This window comes from Nicotiana tabacum, chromosome 1, assembly GCF_000715075.1.
Source record: "Nicotiana tabacum cultivar K326 chromosome 1, ASM71507v2, whole genome shotgun sequence".
NCBI classification, from domain to species: domain Eukaryota; kingdom Viridiplantae; phylum Streptophyta; class Magnoliopsida; order Solanales; family Solanaceae; genus Nicotiana; species Nicotiana tabacum.
In genome coordinates, this window is record NC_134080.1 from 80,494,559 (window position 1) to 80,514,795 (window position 20,237).

General features: G+C 35.8%; 1 pseudogene; it reads left to right on the top strand.

Moving 5' to 3' along the window:
* Positions 1-18,614: 18,614 nt before the first annotated feature.
* LOC107813067 (tyramine N-feruloyltransferase 4/11-like) lies at positions 18,615-19,798 on the top strand (annotated as a pseudogene).
* Positions 19,799-20,237: the final 439 nt, after the last annotated feature.

A 20,237-nucleotide genomic window follows, 5' to 3' on the forward strand; every position in this document is an offset into this window, starting at 1 on the left:
CCGAGTGATTTCATACTTGAAGGCCCAACAGATGGTTGGGAAGGGTTGTTTATCTTATTTGTTCTTTGTGAGGGATGTTAATGCTGATACTCCCACTATTGATTTTGTTCCGGTGATGTGAAATTTTTCGGATGTATTTCCGACAAACCTACTGGGCATGCTACCAGACAAGGATATTGACTTGGTGCCGGACGCTCAGCCTATTTCTATTCCACTGTATCGTATGGCACCAGCTAAGTTGAAGGAATTGAGGGAGCAGCTCCAGGAACTTCTTGATAAGGGGTTTATTAGGCCTAGTGTGTCACCTTGGGGGGGGAACCAGTTCTGTTTATGAAGAAGAAGGATGGTACTATGAGAATGTGCATTGATTATAGGCAGTTGAACAAAGTCACAATCAAGAACAAGTATCATTTGTCGCGTATTGATGATCTGTTTGACCAACTTCAGGGAGCCCGTGTTCTCCAAGATTGATTTGAGGTCTGTGTATCACCAGTTGAAGATTCCGGACTTGGATATTCTGAAGACATCATTTAGGACCCGTTATGGTCATTATGAATTCCTTGTGATGTCATTTGGGCGGACCAACGCCCCAGCAGCGCTCATGCATCTGATGAACAGTGTGTTTCAGCCTTATCTCGACTCGTTTGTCATAGAGTTCATTGATGATATGCTAGTGTACTCTCATAGCCAGGAGGAGCATGCCCAACATCTAAGGATTGTGTTGCAGCGACTGACGGAGGAGAAAATTTATGCCAAGTTCTCCAAGTGTGAGTTTTGCCTTAGTTCAATGGCATTCTTGGGGCACGTGGTGTCTGGTGAGGGGATTCAGGTGGATCCGAAGAAGATAGAGGAGGTTCAGAGTTAGCCCAGACCATTCTCAGCTATAGAGATTCGGAGCTTTCTCGGCTTGGCTGGTTATTATCGTTGCTTCGTGGAGGGTTTCTCTTCTATTGCATCGCTCTTGACCAAATTGACCCAAAAGGATGCTCCTTTCAGGTGGTCGGATGAGTGTGAGGATAGCTTTCAGAAGCTCAAGACTGCCTTGACCACAGCTCTAATTCTAGTTTTGCCTTCAGTTTCAGGCTCTTACACAGTATATTCTGATGCTTCTCGGATTAGTACTGGGTGTGTCATGATGTAGGAGGGTAGAGTGATTGCTTATGTTTCACGCCAGTTGAAGCCTCATGAGAAGAACTACTCTGTCCATGATTTTAAGTTGGTTGTCATCGTTCATGCATTGAAGATTTGGAGGCATTATCTCTATGGTGTGTCTCCGAGGTATTCACAGATCATCGGAGTCTCCATCACTTGTTCAAACAGAAGGATCTAAATTTGAGGCAACGGAGATGGTTGGAGCTGCTAAAGGATTATGATGTCACCATTCTATATCATCCGGGGAAGGCCAATGTGGTGGTAGATGCCTTGAGTAGGAAGGCAACGAGTATGAGTAGTCTTGCATTCATTCCTATTGGAGAGAGACCACTTGCAGTTGATGTTCAGGCCTTGTCCAACCAGTTCGTGAGATTAGATGTTTCGGAGCCTAGTCGGGTTCTAGGTTATGTGTTTTCTCGGCCTTCCTTATTTCACTACTACAAAAAAAGGTCTTTAACGGCACTAAAAAATGCTTTTAGCAGCAATAACAATAGCTGCTATATTCTTTACCGGCCAATGGCATTTAGCCGGCAATGCGGGGGTCGGCAAAGCCTTTGGCGTCCATTCTCACAAAAGCTGGTAAAGGGTATAATTTATTGCTGCTAAAGATTGTTAGTTTTACCGGCAATTGTTTGTGACGATAATTTTGGCCGGTAAATTAAATCCATAACAAACTAAATATGCTCTTTTGGCGTCCAATTTTATAGCTAATAAATTCAGTTAAATTGCCGTTAAAATTTGGTTGTTTTAATGATAAATTTTGTGGAAATTAGAATGGTTATTGTATCCTTCCTGTAAATATCTTATTTTGATCTTTTAGAGTCTTTTAATAGCAAGTGAATTCAACTAATTGTCGCTAATCGTAAAAGACTGCCTCTTGGTGGAAACAAAGGTAGGCAAATGCTAGAAAACATATTACTCTTAATTCATAAAATAAAATATATCTCATTGAATCTAAACAATCCAAAGGAAGTACTAATCCAAAATATTAATGTCAGAACTTCTAAAATAAACTTATAGTGATTGAACTGATATAACTAATCCTATCAAATAATATCTTCAAATAGTTTCGGCAACTTTTCATCATATTGAAATCTTCCACATGCGAAATTTTTGAACATATCACCTGAAAAAAATAAAATAAACATGTCAAAATATGGAATGTAATGTATAAAACATCATGACTACACATATAAATATAATGTGAATTCTAATAACAATGTGAAAAATGAGGCTGCATGCGAACTAGGGTACCAAATTCATCATGGTTGAAGATATTGAAGTGTAGTTTCTAATAAGATAAATCGTTCTTAAGTTGAAGCTCCCTACATCAAGTTGTAGTATTGGAATACACCCAAAATATTTTGTCTAAGAAAGAATAAAGGATGACAAAAGAAAGATAAAAGAGTTAGCTAATGTAGCAAATGAAACTTGTAGTATTAGAATACAACTTAGATATAACATTGTGGGAAAAAAAATAAAGATCTAACATTTGGCAAGAATTCAAGATGCTACCATTTCATATAAGTAATACTTATCTAGCATAGGTATACATATTTTGTTGGTTATATACTTTTGAAGCGAATAGTGTGAGTATTGTTAATCTCATCTTTTTGATATAATTTGCACAATTCCATGTTACAAGTATGGAAAATGAGTGCATTAACATGAGGAAGAAGATGGTGAATTTGCAAATCGGCTTATAAGAAAATCGTTTCAATGGATTCAGCAAAGGACAACTTTATTTAGCAGTTCAAGAGATTATACAGCAGCAGAGGCAAGTTACTTATGAAAGTCCCTCAGAAACTAGTAGAGCACAGTAAAAAGATCATTTTATGGACATAGAATGGAAGAGTTTTCGGCTAAAAACATCCTTAAAACTATGATCCAAACATATATAATATTCTTCTATTATTATAGTAGACAAAAAACGTCCCTTAAATAATTTCAAATTGCAACAATCAGCCTTCTATTTTCTGTCTAGAAACTAACAACATAAACTTGTCAAATATATTTGTTGCTATTCATTAATAGTTCAAAAAGTTGGTTGTTGGTCAAGCAGATCAGAACATAGTATAGACAAATACACTCAACGAAAAGAAGAAGAAAAGTCAGAGAAACATTTTAAGCTTTTCAGAAAAACCCTAAATCGGAAAGAAGTGATTTTTGAAATAAAAATTAGGAAAACATTTAAAAAACTCAAGTAGATCACAAATATAGAACAGATTTAAGAAAACAATCAGAGAAAACCTCGAATAACTAGGGTTTCAGAGGAACCCTAAAGCGACAAAGGCTTGGAAAAGGTCCGATCTGAGTCGGATAAGTCAGAAATAGGCTCATAATGCTTGGATATGCCGGAGCAAGGCCGGAGAGGCCATAGAACCTCGAATTAGAGAGGATCTGAACGGACACCATTGAGGTCAGACCTCAAAACTTCGAACACCAAGTATTTAAGAGCAGAGGGAGATGATTTTAAGCCATCCATGGCCTGAGAGGCCATGGATTCCGGTGAGCTGAAGGTAGAAGACAGTAGGAGATGATTAGGGTTTCAAGAACCTTCGAGAGAGTTTGAGAGATGAGAGGATTCAGAGGCGGCGGTTGGTGAGAAAATGGGATAGGGTTGGGTGGTGTTTGGGAATTAAAGAGGAAAGGGGAAATTCTTGCTGTTGATCGAAATGGTCAACGACTTGGATCAAAAGGGGAAACCGGGCGGGTTGGATAAGCGGGTAAGGGGCAGGTCATTTTAGGAATTGGGCTGGCCCGTATGAATTTGAAATTGGGGTTAATTGGGGCTAATTTTAGGCTATAATTGAAATGAAATAGGGCTAGTATTTAAATAACCACTTTTCCATTTTATTTTTATAAAAATAGTAAAATAATTTTTGAAAACAAATTAAAAGTACTAAATTAATTAATAATGTATAAATATTAAATTAAAAATACAAGAATCAATTTTGTAATTATAAATATAATTAAATCCTAAGATAGGCTAAAATTGCAATTATATGCAATTTAGCTTTATACTAAATAAATTTGTAAAAAATGCGTAAAAATTACCTTAGCTATATTTTGGTATAAATGTGAGAATAAAATAAGTTATTCACCAAAATGATGATTTTGGGAATAACTATTAGTTTTTGTACTGCTAAAATGGGCAATAAATTGATTTAAAAAATCTTTTAAAAATTAGGAAAAAATACTAAAACACTTTATGCATATATATATATATATATGCTATTTTGAAAGTATTTTGCATATATAAAATGCATAGGTAAAAATTGGGTATCAACACCTTGTAGCCGGCTGACTTAGAACAATAGCAAGTAACCAGAGAAAAAGAACAAAAGAGAGTTTTTGTGTGAGAGACAGTTTTGAACTAATGTGTTCGTATGTTTGTGCTAATGAGAGAGTGTGTATATAAATTAGTTCAAAATTAGGTAAAATAAGGCAAGAATCATAGTAATATAGTAATTATGGAACCAATTACTAATCAGAATCAAATCAATGCAAGTACCCCTTTAATTAAGGGGTAATTAGCCAACGGTAATAAGCAGAAAAATGTTTAAAGAAAGAAATCAAGTAGGGTATTAGGTACAAGTTAGACAACTAGGGGTAAGTACATAAGGATTCAATTAAGGAAACAACTAGCAAAGAATCACTAAAATACTCGGTTAACCAAATAAGGTAAGAAAATAAAATAAAGTTGCAGAATATTCGAAATAATCGAAAATCAGCATATAGTAAATCAGTGAATCAAGGACTAGAAATTACTGATTTAAGGAGAGTAACATGGGTTCCAATGAATAAGAAAATAAACCAAGTTTGAACAGGAGAGTCAAAGATCTAAAGGGAAGTTTTCAAATCAAGCCAAGAAATAGGGAGCTCAGAGTCGATCAAAAAGAGAGTTTTAGCATATAAACAGGGTGAGATAGGAGTAACCAAACATAGCAAGCAAAGATGCAAGTATTGACTAGTCAAGATGAACAAAAACACATAGAGGTGATATAAGTTAGGCTAAAAACTCAGTAGGAACATATTCGAAGCAAGATAGTCACAGAAACTCAAGCAAGCAACGATTTGTCATGCTAATACATAGAACCAAACGAAAAAGATCTAGAAAATTAGAACTTTTAACATAGGAGAGTTGAAGAGGTAGTAAAATTACAGAATCAGTCGAAATATACAAGAAATAGAAGTTTAAACATAAAGAATTAGTTTAAACAAAATTTAAAAGAAGTTCTGAAACCCTAATTTTTAGAAGAAGGTGAAAACAATTGAAATCAACGATTCTTGTAAAAGATTTCCAAGGACAGTGTAAAACACTAAAGAAACCAACTCGAATCGTCCTAGATCTGTACAGATCTAAGAGATACAGGAAGAAATCAGGGTTTTTAAAAGAAATCCATATAGAGATGAAAGAAGTTGTCTAGAATCCCAAGGATCGTAACAAATACAACATGATTTTGCTCGAAATCACGTTGGAGTAGCCAAGAACAGACAAGTGACGAACCCTAGATGCAAGTCAGCATGGCCCTAGGCCCTTGAAGACCTTAGAGAAGGCAGACATGACATGAGAGAAGCCATTGGAGGCTTAGGAGTCGACAAGAGATCACCGGAGAGGACCGGAGAAGAGAGGTCGGCGGTTGAAGGGCTAGGGTTTGAGGGGGTTACTGAGAGAGGAGAGGAGACGAGAGAATACAGAGGCGGCGGATTTGGAAAATGAGTTAGGGTTAGGGGTAGTTTAGAGTTAAAAAAAAAGCAAGGGTTAATACGGGCCGTTGATCTCTCAGATCGGGTTTTTCTTTCAGAATTAGTAGAATTGAACTCTACATAACGCACAACCCCCCCCCCCCCCCGACCGAATCTCTACATAAGGTTCATCTTTTTATTTGTTTGTTTGATTAATTTTAGAGTTACAGGTTACATGTAAGATGGTTCACTCAGTGAACATTAAGGGTGTGTTTGGTACGAAGGAAAATATTTTCCAATTTTTCTATGTTTGGTTGTCTTAAATGTTTTTGTTTTCCCAAAACTCCTCCTTCCCCACCCGATTCCCCATCCCTACCAACCCAACCCTCACACCCACCCCCACCGCCACCCTAAAAAAATATTATTTATAGTACTTTCTTTTCATGTTATAGATAGTTCTTCTTCTTTTTTTTTTTTTGCATTTCAAAAGAGTATATTTTTTTTACATGATATAAAAAAAGTATTTTTTTTTCATTTCAACAAAGAAAGGTACTTTCTTTTCATTGAAAAAGTATTTTCTTTCATTCCAATAAAAAAGTATTTTTTTCCGTTTCAACGAAATGAGTATTTTTTTTATGATGTAGAAAAAATATTTTCTTTTATTTCAATAAAATAAGTAAGTTTCATGTTGTAGAAAGAGTACTTTCTTTTTAGTTATAGAGCACACATTTTAACGTTGTTTTTGCGTAAAAAAGTAAAGCAATACATTAGTTCCTTTAGGTTTATGTGAATTTTTAGAAGAATAATTAAATTTCTTGAGGAAAATAGAGTTCTGAAAACATTGGGTATTTGGGGGGAGGGGGAGGGAGCGAACAAGGAAACATGGGGACTTGGAGGGGGGGAGTGAGGAGAGTAGCATAAAAAACTATTTTTCTAAAAAAATATTTTCTGCTCTCTAACCAAACACTAGAAAATATTTTCCGGAAAAAATTTTCCACTCACCAACCAAACAAGGGAAAATAAATGATAAAACTACTCATTTTTCATGAAAACATTTTCCATGGAAAATATTTTCCTTCGTACCAAACACACCCCAAGTCCACTAAGTGCCCATTGATGAACGATCAAGAATTGAAGAAATAACTGGAAAATAAAATAGTAAGTGAAAAAAGAGAGTAATAACCCTCGTAATCTCTACGATTCAATTCAACATTTCATTTGTTCGGGTTTGATTGTGTTGCATTGTATAATTCGAATTTTCATTTATTCATCAAAGATAAACGACCTCTTTGAAGCCAAAATTGATTTTTTTTTTTTTTTTTTGATACCTAACATAATGCAGCAGGAAGAAGTCTTTTTAGCTATCGTTATATTATTTTGCTCTCCTGACTCAGGTTAGTGATCTCGATCCATTGCACGTCTAAGAGGTGCTCGTCTTAGGTTGGTAAAATTTATTACTAAGAAAAAAAAAATGAATAGGTCGACTAGGTGCCGCTCACAATTTCCAGCGTAGACCGTGACAATATTAATTTGGAAAACCTACGCCATATAATCGCTCCAAAATAATAGTCGAGAAATTGATTAATGAATGATATACATATGTTATACATAATTCTATGTATATCTTTTGTATATTTAGCTTGCAAATTATGTTATTTTTTGCTGACATGCCAAATAGGTAACTTGCCATTTTTATTTTTATGTGTACTGTCAAACAAGGCCAGATTTGGAAAGACTATGTTTAAAGACTTGCTTAAACCCATATTTAAACAGAAAGAAAGTAAAGAAAAAGAGGAACATAGGAAAAACAAGCCCCGTCGGTGGCCACAAGAACTTAAAAAAGGATTTGGTTCTTCCCTCTGAAGTTACACTACTGTCACTTAATTTAAAGGGGAATTAAAGAATTTCCATGTCAAAAAGTGATATCCACCCCCACACAATCTTTAAACTTTTTACATTGATCAGCAAAATTCTTTGCTTATCACGTTGAAATGGTATAAAAACTACTCACTCCATCATAAGTCATAACTATTAAACCTCTTTCCGCTCCTGAAAAAATAAATTACTATTACTATTTCACATATACACGAAAAAGTACATAACAAATTATAATGATTTGCAAAGGCAAACTATCGAGGAAATATATTTTAAAATTTGTTCAATCCCCCCCCCCCCCCCTCCCCCCAAACACACTAAATGTAAGATAAAATAATTTTTTCCAGCCCCCGCGATCATTGCGTTCGTTACCAGTGATATAAAATGCAAGCTAGCTTAGTTTGTTATACACAAACATATATACCAATTATTACTTTTTAATACCTACCTGGTGATGAAGAGTTTAAGTTGTCTATTTTTTTTTTTTTTTTTTTTTTGATACTATCAGGTTATACTGACCTACAAATGTATAATAATAGGACTGGCCACATCAAATCTAAAATGTCACGTAATCTCAAAATTGAGTTATAGTCGATTAATAAAATTCAACTGATAGCATAAAATTTAATGTGTTCAGCCTTTGATGTTAGATTATCGTCAGCTTGGCATGGAAATATGTAGTTCATCTTATTTAATTTATATAGCTAAGTAAATTTATTCTAGCACGAGTGAAATTAAATAATACGTAGAAGAAAGAGATCATAAATAATTAATACCTTTAATAATTTGTCTATTTGGCTAGTCCGAAAAGTTTTTGCTTGTATTCAAGTCATGAATGAGCGTGAGGCGTGAGCAATCGGAATCACTTAGCTTGTACATTAAGTAATCATGGATCTATCTATATACAAACTCCAAACTCAAAGAACAAATTAAAACATAAAACAAAAATGACCTCTATGGTTCTTTCATCAACTTTGAGTGCTTTACCACATTTAAAACTAAGAATAAACTCCAAGCACTCTTCTTCATGTATTTATTTATCCAACATGATCTCTCTTGAATCCTCCAAATCTTCATTTAGCAATGGTGACTTCACTTTTCCTTCACCAAATTTCTCAACATTTCTATCAAAATCTCCATCTTTGAATATTATCACTGCCCAAACCTCTCCACTTGGAGAACACACCATCTATGAATTCCAAGCAAAGGTATGGCTTTAATTTCATTAAGTATTATTTTTCACTTTATTGTTTACATAACTCTTCCCTCCTTTAATTTGTATAATAATAATAGTTGAAGATTAGTTTGATGAAAGAAAGCATCATTTCAAAATGTATGTTTTATTGGTGAATTATAAGTTAAATCTCTTATAGTAAAAGTTGTGTAGGTAATAAATTAGTAATGGAATGCTAACAAATATTTGACAAATTAATAACCTCAAGATTAAAAGAATGTTGCATAATTTGAAGCACAAGAATAGTTTTCTAGTAAATCTATCTATTTGCTTTGATCTTTGTCGCATATAATTATATATGTACCACTTTCTTGCCTTTTTCCAGTTTGAGGAGAAGTCTAAATTTGGGTATTTGCTTCTTTGCTTTTTCTCTTTGTTGTTAGTTTTCCCAACAATTATGGTGATGTATGGGAGAGGTAAGCAATGATGCAACTCTCTTTAGTGAGATAAGCAATGATGCAATGAGTGGTAGGTGAGATGTGAATATTGCAAATTGATCCTTCTTGGTAGGTGAGATGGTAATATTGCAAATTGATCCTTCTTGGTAGGTGAGATTTGCACTTTTGGTCCCTATCTCAAAACTATAAATACCCCCTTCCATTTCATTGTATAACACACCAAAAAACACTCAAGAAGAAAGAGTTTGAGAGGGAGAGAGATATAGTTCCTTTAGGAATGTTTCCTAACAGGGGAGTGACAAAATAGTGAGTAGAATACTAGTCGGGTATTTTTCGGGAAACACTTTTGTGTGCGCCACTATTTTGGGTAGAGCTCAGGAATTGTTGTACCTCCAAATTATTGGGGAAGTCTCTCTTTGTATGCCTGCTAAATGTTTTAGTGGAAGTTGGTGTCGGATTTGTGGACGTAGCCTAAACGTTTTAGGTGAACCACGTTAAATATTGTGTCATTTATTTTTGGTTTCGTTGATCATTTATTTTATTCCGCTGTGCAGTAGTGTTTAGTGCCACCGGGTCCTAACAAGTGGTATCAGAGCTTTGGTTAGAGTACTATTCATACGTACGGTACTATTCATACGTACGAGTACTATTCATCCATACGGGCACTATTCATATCCACGGTTACTATTCACCGTCGGAATTTTTTTTAGATTGCAGAAGTCTGTCAAATTCTGATCTAAATGGAGGCGAGGACAAACAAGATGGTCAACCTGAATGGCACAAATTATCACTTATGGAGAAACAAGATGAAGGATCTCCTGTTCGTGATAAAGATGCACCTGCCGGTGTTCAGTTCTCAGAAACCTGAAGATAAGTCAGACGAGGACTGGGAATTTGAGCACAACCAAGTGTGCGGCTACATACGGCAATTTGTTGAAGACAATGTGTACAACCACATTTCTGGTGTGACACATGCAAGGTCGTTATGGGACAAGCTCGAAGAGTTGTATGCCTCTAAAACAGGTAACAACAAATTATTTTACTTGACAAAATTAATGCAAGTAAAATATGTAGAAGGGACAACTGTGGCAGATCACCTTAATGAAATACAAGGGATTGTCGACCAGTTGTCGGGAATGGGCATAAAGTTCGATGACGAGGTACTTGCTCTTATGGTGCTGGCGACACTCCCAGAGTCATGGGAAACCTTGAAGGTTTCAATCACCAATTCTGCACCCAACGGTGTGGTAAACATGGAGACAGTCAAGAGTGGCATTCTGAATGAAGAAATGAGACGCCGATCACAAGGAACATCTTCTTCACAGTCAGAGGTGTTGGCTGTTACGACCAGGGGGAGAAGTCAAAATAAGAGCCAGAGTAACAGAGATAAGAGCAGAGGTAAATCCAACAGATTTGCAAATGTTGAGTGCCATTACTGCAAAAAGAAGGGGCATATCAAAAGATTTTGCCGACAGTTCCAGAATGACCAGAAGAAGAACAAAGGCAAAAAGGTGAAGCCCGAAGAAAGCAGTGATGATGAAACGAACTCCTTTGGTGAGTTCAACGTTGTCTACGATGACGACATTATCAATCTGACAACCCAAGAGATGACTTGGGTGATTGATAGTGGGGCTACCATTCATGCGACGCCACGAAGAGAACTCTTCTCATCATACACACCTGGAGACTTTGGTCGTGTAAAGATGGGAAATGCCAATTTCTCAACAGTTGTAGGCAAAGGTGATGTTTGCCTAGAGACCATGAATGGGATGAAGCTACTTTTAAGAGATGTCAGGCATGTTCCAGATATGCGCCTGAATCTGATCTCCGTAGACAAGCTCGATGAGGAAGGTTACTGCAATACCTTCCATAATGGCCAATGGAAGCTCACGAAGGGCTCATTGGTGGTGGCGCGGGGCACGAAGCAGTCAAAGTTGTACGTGACCCAGGCGAGCATCTCCCAACAAGTTATAAATGTTGCGGAGAATGATAGCAATATCAAGTTGTGGCATAGACGTCTTGGCCACATGAGTGAGAAGTCAATGGCGCGTTTGGTAAAGAAGAATGCCTTACCAGGTCTAAACCAGATCCAGTTGAAGAAGTGTGCTGACTGTTTAGCTGGGAAACAAAACAGAGTTTCGTTCAAAAGATTCCCTCCTTCCAGAAGGTAAAATGTGTTGGATCTGGTACACTCAGATGTATGTGGGCCTTTCAAGAAGTCCCTCGGTGGTGCCCGATATTTCGTGACCTTTATTGATGATCATTCACGAAAGACATGGGTATACACGCTGAAGACCAAGGATCAAGTGTTTCAAGTTTTCAAACAGTTTCTGACCTTGGTGGAAAGAGAGACTGGTAAGAAGTTGAAGTGCATCCGGACAGACAATGGCGGTGAATACCAGGGTCAATTTGATGCTTACTGTAAAGAGCATGGTATTCGACATCAGTTCACACCTCCTAAAACTCCCCAGTTGAATGGCTTGGCTGAGAGGATGAACAGAACTTTGATCGAGAGAACCAGATGTTTACTCTCTCATTCAAAGTTACCAAAGGCTTTCTGGGGTGAAGCTCTAGTTACAGCAGCCTATGTGCTGAACCATTCACCCTGTGTCCCTCTTCAGTACGAGGCTCCAGAAAAGATTTGGTCAGGAAGAGATATCTCTTATGATCAATTACGGGTATTTGGCTGCAAAGCCTATGTCCATGTTCCGAAAGATGAAAGGAGCAAACTTGATGTCAAGACAAGGGAGTGTGTATTCATCGGCTATGGTCAAGACATGCTTGGCTATAAGTTCTATGATCCGGTGCAGAAGAAGCTCGTCAGGAGTCGAGATGTTGTGTTCGTTGAGGACCAAACAATTGAAGACATTGACAAAGTAGAGAAGTCCACTGATGATTCTGCTGAGTTTGAGTTGCCTCCAACAGTGGTGCCGAGACAAGTTGGAGATGATGTTCAGGATAATCAACCTGAAGCCTCTGATCTTCCTAATGAAGATGAACCAGCAGATACTGAAGGTAACGAGGACAATGGTGATGATGATGCAGACGAGGAGGATCAACCTCAACCACCAATCCTCAATAACCCTCCTTATCAGACAAGATCTGGAAGAGTTGTGCAACAGTCTACCAGATATTCTCCACATGAGTATGTGTTACTCACTGACGGGGGAGAACCCGACAGCTTTGAAGAAGCTATTGATGATGAACATAAGGAGAAGTGGATAGAAGCCATGCAAGATGAGATGAAATCCTTGCATGAGAACAAGACGTTTGAGCTGGTGAATTTGCCGAAAGGCAAGAGAGCTTTGAAGAATAAGTGGGTGTTCAAGATGAAGCATGATGAACACAATTCCCTTCCGAGATTCAAAGCAAGATTGGTCGTCAAAGGTTTCAATCAAAGGAAAGGCATTGACTTTGATGAAATATTCTCACCAGTTGTGAAAATGACCTCAATACGCACGGTGCTGGGATTAGCAGCAAGCCTCAACCTGGAGGTTGAGCAGATGGATGTAAAAACCGCCTTCCTACATGGTGATTTGGAAGAGGAGATATACATGGAGCAACCAGACGGTTTCCAGCAAAAGGGGAAAGAGGACTGCGTTTGTAGATTGAGGAAAAGCCTCTATGGCTTAAAACAGGCACCAAGGCAGTGGTACAAGAAGTTCGAGTCGGTGATGGGGCAACACGGCTACAAGAAGACAACTTCAGACCATTGTGTGTTCGCTCAGAAGTTTTCTGACGATGATTTCATCATCCTATTGCTCTATGTGGATGATATGTTGATTGTTGGCCGGAATGTTTTTAGAATTAATAGCTTAAAAGAACAGCTAAGCAAGTTCTTCGCCATGAAAGACTTGGGGCCAGCAAAACAGATCCTTGGGATGAGGATTATGCGAGACCGAGAAGCCAAGAAGTTATGGCTGTCTCAGGAGAAGTACATCGAGAAGGTACTTCAACGGTTCAACATGGAGAAAACTAAAGCAGTTAGCTGTCCTCTTGCTAACCACTTTAGATTAAGCACCAAGCAAAGCCCGTCAACAGATGATGAGAGAAGAAAGATGGAGCGGATTCCATATGCTTCAGCAGTAGGAAGTTTGATGTATGCCATGGTTTGTACACGGCCAGATATCGCTCACGCTGTAGGAGTGGTAAGTAGATTTCTTTCTAATCCAGGAAAGGAACATTGGGATGCTGTTAAGTGGATTCTCAGGTATCTTCGAGGAACCTCCAAACTATGCTTATGTTTTGGAGAAGACAACCCTGTGTTGGTTGGCTATACAGATGCAGATATGGCCGGAGATGTTGATTCTAGAAAATCAACTTCAGGATACTTGATTAACTTTTCAGGGGGAACTGTGTCATGACAATCAAAGTTGCAAAAATGTGTTGCATTATCAACTACTGAAGCTGAATTCATCGCAGCAACGGAGGCTTGCAAAGAATTGATATGGATGAAGAAGTTCTTAACTGAACTTGGATTTTCGCAAGACGGTTATCAGTTATTTTGTGATAGTCAAAGTGCTATCCACATTGCGAAGAATGCCTCATTCCATTCCAGATCCAAACATATTGATGTGAGATATAATTGGATCAGGGATGTGTTGGAGAAGAGGATGTTGCGGCTTAAAAAGATCCATACAGACGAAAATGGATCGGACATGTTGACCAAGACTTTACCGAAAGGGAAGTTTGAGTTCTGTAGAGAAGCTGCAGGGATAGTGGATCCACCATATAGTTGGAAGGGGGAGAATTGTTAGTTTTTCCAACAATTATGGTGATGTATGAGAGAGGTAAGCAATGATGCAACTCTCCTTAGTGAGATAAGCAATGATGCAATGAGTGGTAGGTGATATGGAAATATTGCAAATTGATCCTTCTTGGTAGGTGAGATGGTAGTATTGCAAATTGATCCTTCTTGGTAGGTGAGATTTGCACTTTTGGTCTCAATCTCAAAACTATAAATACCCCCTTCCATTTCATTGTATAACACACCAAAAAAAACTCAAGAAGAAAGAGTTTGAGAGGGAGAGAGATATAGTTCCTTTAGTAATGTTTCCTAACAGGGGAGTGACAAAATAGTGAGTAGAATACTAGTCGGGTATTTTTCGGGAAACACTTTTGTGTGCGCCACTATTTTGGGTAGAGCTCAGGAATTGTTGTACCTCCAAATTATTGGGGAAGTCTCTCTTTGTATGCCTGCTAAATGTTTTAGTGGAAGTTGGTGTCGGATTTGTGGACGTAGCCTAAACGTTAGGTGAACCACGTTAAATATTGTGTCATTTATTTTTGGTTTCGTTGATCATTTATTTTATTCTGCTGTGCAGTAGTGTTTAGTGCCACCGGGTCCTAACATTTGTGAGATTTTATTCTAGTGTTGTCTTTCTGCTGATAATTTCCATTTTAATTCAGAGTTCAAAGTAATACTAATATTTATTCATTTTTTTTATTATCTTTACAACTGAAATATTATATTGTATCTCGTCTTTCACAGGAAAAGAAAAGAGGTCTCTCGCTCAGTTGCTTTAGAGGGAAGGTTCTTCTGATTGTCAATGTTCCTGAGCAAGGGTATCCTATCATCCATTAAATTCATTTTATTTGCTGATTTTCACTTTACCCCTTATACTGAAACTTTGAGAAGGAGTATTAGCTTACTTTTCTTACTTGTGTTTTAAATTAGAAAATGTCCATCTTTTGTTCATTAAAATGGCTTCTCATGGTAAATGTAAATTTGTCATATCTATTTCTTTATAAACAATAGTGTAACACCATAAACGTATATGAAAATTAATTTTTTTTTCTACTCTGCAACAGCAGTTTATAATATTAGAAATGATATTTCAAGTAGCTTTATTTTTTAAATATATTTCAGAGGATTATCGAATATTATTTCACTTTAAACTTTTAGGAATTTACGTTGAGTACGTTGTAGTTAAATTCTATGTAAGATTGAAATTTTGCATATGCTGGTTTCAGTTCCGTGTGGACAGAATCGCAGTATGAATTATTCCATTATCTATATGACAACCATAAATCTCAAGGTAAGTATCTTAAATTTGTTTTATTGATATTCCTATCATTTTTATTAACAGCTCTTCTACATCTTTGGTGTAGATAATTAGATCGAACCTGCTATATACCAATAATTATCCCAAGCACCAGCTTTATGATTTATTTTTTTACCTATGTATAATTGAGAGTGATATAGTTTAAATCCAACTATTAAACATTATGTGTACTAAATTTTGTTGCTCAAGTATCTTGATTTTACACATTTAATAATTCGACGAATATATATATATATATATATAGTTGTGTAGCGACATAGAGTGAAGGGTGTTCTGTTGACCACCCTTGATCGGAAACATTGTACTGAGTATATAGAAAATTATACTATATATATAGGTCAAAAACTATTTGTATAAATATATTTTATATTTTATACACCCTTTAGAAAATTCCTCGCGGCCAATCTTGTAATTTGTTATGTATAACGACTAGAAATAGGAATATTGATTTATCTTCTTTCAAAGAGTAAATAAGAAGAATACTATTCCACTCTACGTAGGGTTCGAGATTGCAGCATTTCTGTACGATAAGAAAGAAACTGATAAAGAAGGAAATGAAGCACAAAAGGCACCACCAAGGGGACAGCTAGAGATTAATGCTGCTAGATTTCGAGTATTCGACAAGGTTTGTTATTTCTCTTCCTTTTAGGATGCAAATGCATGATATTATTTATACGATTTAATTAGTACTATCAATCACACTTTTTTTTCCCTCCTTTTATTTGGTTACCTTTAATTTGATCCCCTTGGGATTAGTTCGGATAAATATTCATTTACCTTTTGTAATATAATAGTTTGATATCTAAAACTACAAGTAATGCTATAGAGTTGATTTGTTGCCACTATAACTTAAAACTATTGATATCAATCGTCAGAAAACTGTTGATATCTAACTAGTTTACATAACAACTTCGTCTCAATGTAGTTTAAATATATCCTAAGGCCAGGTGTCTTTTGAAACTAAACTATACACTTATATATGTGACTTGGGTGGATTAATAAATTCTCTTTTCTTTTTTATTTATTGGAAAATTTTAAATTCCAATATCAATAATAACAGGTAAAACTGAATGGTCAAAGGGCACATCCACTCTTTGTACATCTAAGGTCAAAATTTGGGAGAGGAGAACCCATCAAGACTGAATTCCACAAGTTTCTCGTAGACAGAAATGGTGTAGCTTACAAAAGCTTCCCCTTGGACACACCACGTCAGGAGCTTGAGGTATCTTCTTAATAACATATAGAGATTTACTGGGCGTTTGGACATAAGAATTGTGAAATTTCGAAAAAAAAAATATGAACAAAAAAATTCAAGTGAAAATGATATTTGAAAATTTAAATTGTGTTTGGACATGAATACAACTTGGAGCTGTTTATGAATTTTTGAGAGTGATTTGAAGTGAAGATTTTGAAAAACACTTTTTGGAGTTTTTAAAATTTTCAAAAAATTTCAAAATTTATTTTCAAGTGAAATTTGAAATTTTCATGGTCAAACACTGACTCCGAAAAAAAGTAAAAAAAAAATTCACAAAAATTAAAAAAAATAATTTATGGCCAAACGGGAATCGCCTTTGAAACCTTTAATAGAAAACCTAGAGAGCCGCCTAGCCTGTGTCTATCGTAGGATGCTAGATTGATGGAGTCACATACGTATTTATAGGTAGGCTAGAGACTCTTAGGCAAATACTTTAGTCCTAAGGATTTCTCCATAAATTATATTGTCCAAGGGACACCTAATAAAAACGTTTCTTTCCATCAAAGAAACTACCATCTATGCATAACTACAGAATATTATCTGATATACTATTTACTTGAGAGACAAAGTAAATAATTTATTACCTAATATGTGGGCCACACGAGAAGTAAATTTCTAACAATTTTCACTTTTCTTTTAAGAAAGTTTTAATACTAATTTAAAATAAGATTATGGGTCGGAGGAGTTACTAATTTTTTTTTTCCTATTTCCTTTCTTTCTCATTTTTTCTTTTTGACCACGTTTTCTTGTTCAAGTTCTACTATTCATATATCGAAACTCTTTTCTTTTCTTTTAACAGGATCACGTCAAGCATTTACTCTTGGAGGATATAGATTGATAAAGTTTAAGCAACCCAATAAGATGGGTCATTATTTACTTTTGACCTTTGTATTTTCTGTTCTTATATTCTTCATACTTGATGTTATTGCTGATGATTCGTCAGGTAGAAAACAAGTTGAAAATAAGAAAGTTATATCTGAATTAATTTATTATTGTCTTGCTTAAATTACATGCTAGTGCTTATGATATTTCTAATTTCCCTAGTTTTAAATTTGTCTTTGGCTGAATTTGCCGTTGGTCGGACATGTAATATACATCAATATATATATTTTACTGCATAAGTTTTGTAATCGTACTTCCAAAACTGGATAATATCGACTTGTTAATTTATTATACAGGAGATGCAAGTCGCGTAATCTAGGTAACTATAGGAGAATTACGCCGTTCTTCAGTTTATATCCACACGTGGTAGAAGAAAAATCACTTCTTTTAATAAGTCAATGGGCTGACCGTGGTGGGTTAGTGGCAACTCTCATGTTGACTAGATTGACAACGTTGTCTATCTAGAGGAGAGGAAGCTAGTCGTATGAAGGTTTAATTTGGGGTTGATACCATAGCCTTATTTTTAATTATTTTATTTTTTAAATTATCTGCTATGCAATGTTTACTAACATGACTAACCAAATTGATCATGTCGAGTAGGTCCACTAGAAGGAGGTATAGAACGTCACTGATTTTGAGTTATATTTACACTCATCTTTGCATAAAATAAGATGAAAGTATTACTCCTATATTGTTGAAATAATTAAAATAAGGAATGTAAGCCTAATATTATAACTATAAGGAAAGTTAGTGTTGCCAAGCAAAAAAAAATAAAAATAAAAATTGTGGCTCTTAAAAAAAGGGTCCTGCTTTAGGAGCACTGTTTGACTGTTTTTTACATAGAAATATGAAAGTGCATGGAGACTCCCTCGTTCACCAGCTCAAAAACTTTTTTTAATTAATTAATCATATGTTTAAGTGTTTGTATACAGCATCTTATTAATTTAAGGATAGCAGCCGAAATAGATACAAGGCGCGTTTGAGTTTCCCTCCACCAACCCCATTAAATAAATACGGAAAGAATATAAAAAAAGGCCACATCTTCATTATAAATAACCATTATCATCCTAAAAGCTTTTCAAACAATATCCCCATTAAAAAAACCTTCAGCCTATTCCTTTCAACATTTTCCTCCTTTTTCTTCTCTTTAAACATTTGGTATGCTGTAACCTTAATTAACTCTCAATACAGCATGGCTCTAGCTATATCTGAAACAACGACCACCAACTCCTTGTCGGAGAAGAGCGTTACGATCGCTGAGAAAATCTACACTAGAATACGTCTAGCTACGAAAGCAGACCTCAACCATATATACAAACTGTTTTACCAAATCCATGCATACGACAACTATACTCATCTTTACAAGAATCCTCCTTAGGGGATTTGCTCTTTAAAGAAAATCCTCTTCCACTTTTCAACGGGCCATCCGTTCTTCTACTTCAAGTTTCCCCTACCCCTTTTACCAAATCCAAGCATACCACGAACGAAGGGTTCAAGCCCATGCTTGAACCATTCGACCTTAAATTCCCCGTCGTGGAAGGAGAAGCAGATGAGTTCATGTCCAGATATGATGATGGAAATGATAAACGTGACGTATTCATCGCGGGATATGCATTCTTTTACGCGAACTATTCGTGCTTCTATGACAAACCCGGATTCTATTTCGAGAGTCTTTACTTCAGGGAAAGTTATAGAAAGTTGGGAATGGGGAGATTGCTGTTTGGCTCTTTTGCATCCATTGCTGCAAACAATGGGTTCGTTTCAGTAGAGGGGATAGTTGCAGTTTGGAATAAGAAATCTTACCATTTTTACATAGATATGGGAGTTGAAATATTTGATGAGTTTAGGTATGGGAAATTGCATGGTGACGCTCTTCAAAAGTATGCTAATTAGGAGAAAAAAGGATGAAGAGGGGTGTTATCTTTTTTTCTCTTTATTTGCTTGATTGATTGTCAAATTTATCAATAAACTAGAGAATTTGGCCGCGCTTCGCGCGATTATATAAAAGAACCATAATAAATTTTGTGATTTTATAATAAAGCTAAATTCACTTTGATCAAATAAACAACCAAAAATAGATAAATATAATTTAGGAAGTCATGGTCTACTCTTGAGGTAACCCCTAGAGCAAAAATTACAAAGAATCATCCTCAAGGTTGATTATATATATATGTGCGTGCGCGCAGATATTTTTCAAATATTTTTTCTTAGTTTATAATATTTTACTTTTTAGAACTGCGGTTAATTATTTAAATTGTACAATGATTAGTTTACTTTGTTGTTTAATATACATATATATTTATCTAGATAAATATATCCTGGCGAAATAATTTTTCTTCTACTCATTTGATATATGTATTGTTTAAATCCTTAATTAGAGAGTCGAATATTATTTTGCGAAAGGTTTCTCCATTGTTGTTCTCTCTTCCTTCCTTTCTTGTTCATTTCTTCCCTCTTTTTGTTCTTTTCTACATTTTCACCCACTAACCACTACTTCATCTAGAACTTTTGAAAATGTTACTTTTTGTAAAATAATCAAGTCAATTCCTCTTTTGCTTCCTCTTAATTTTCTGCGAAACAATAATAGATTCTCTTTTTTCCTGAAATAGCTCCTCCGAACAATCATAAATGCAATCATTTCATTTTCGAATATATTCAGCAAAAATTTTTGTGGCAATTTTAATTGC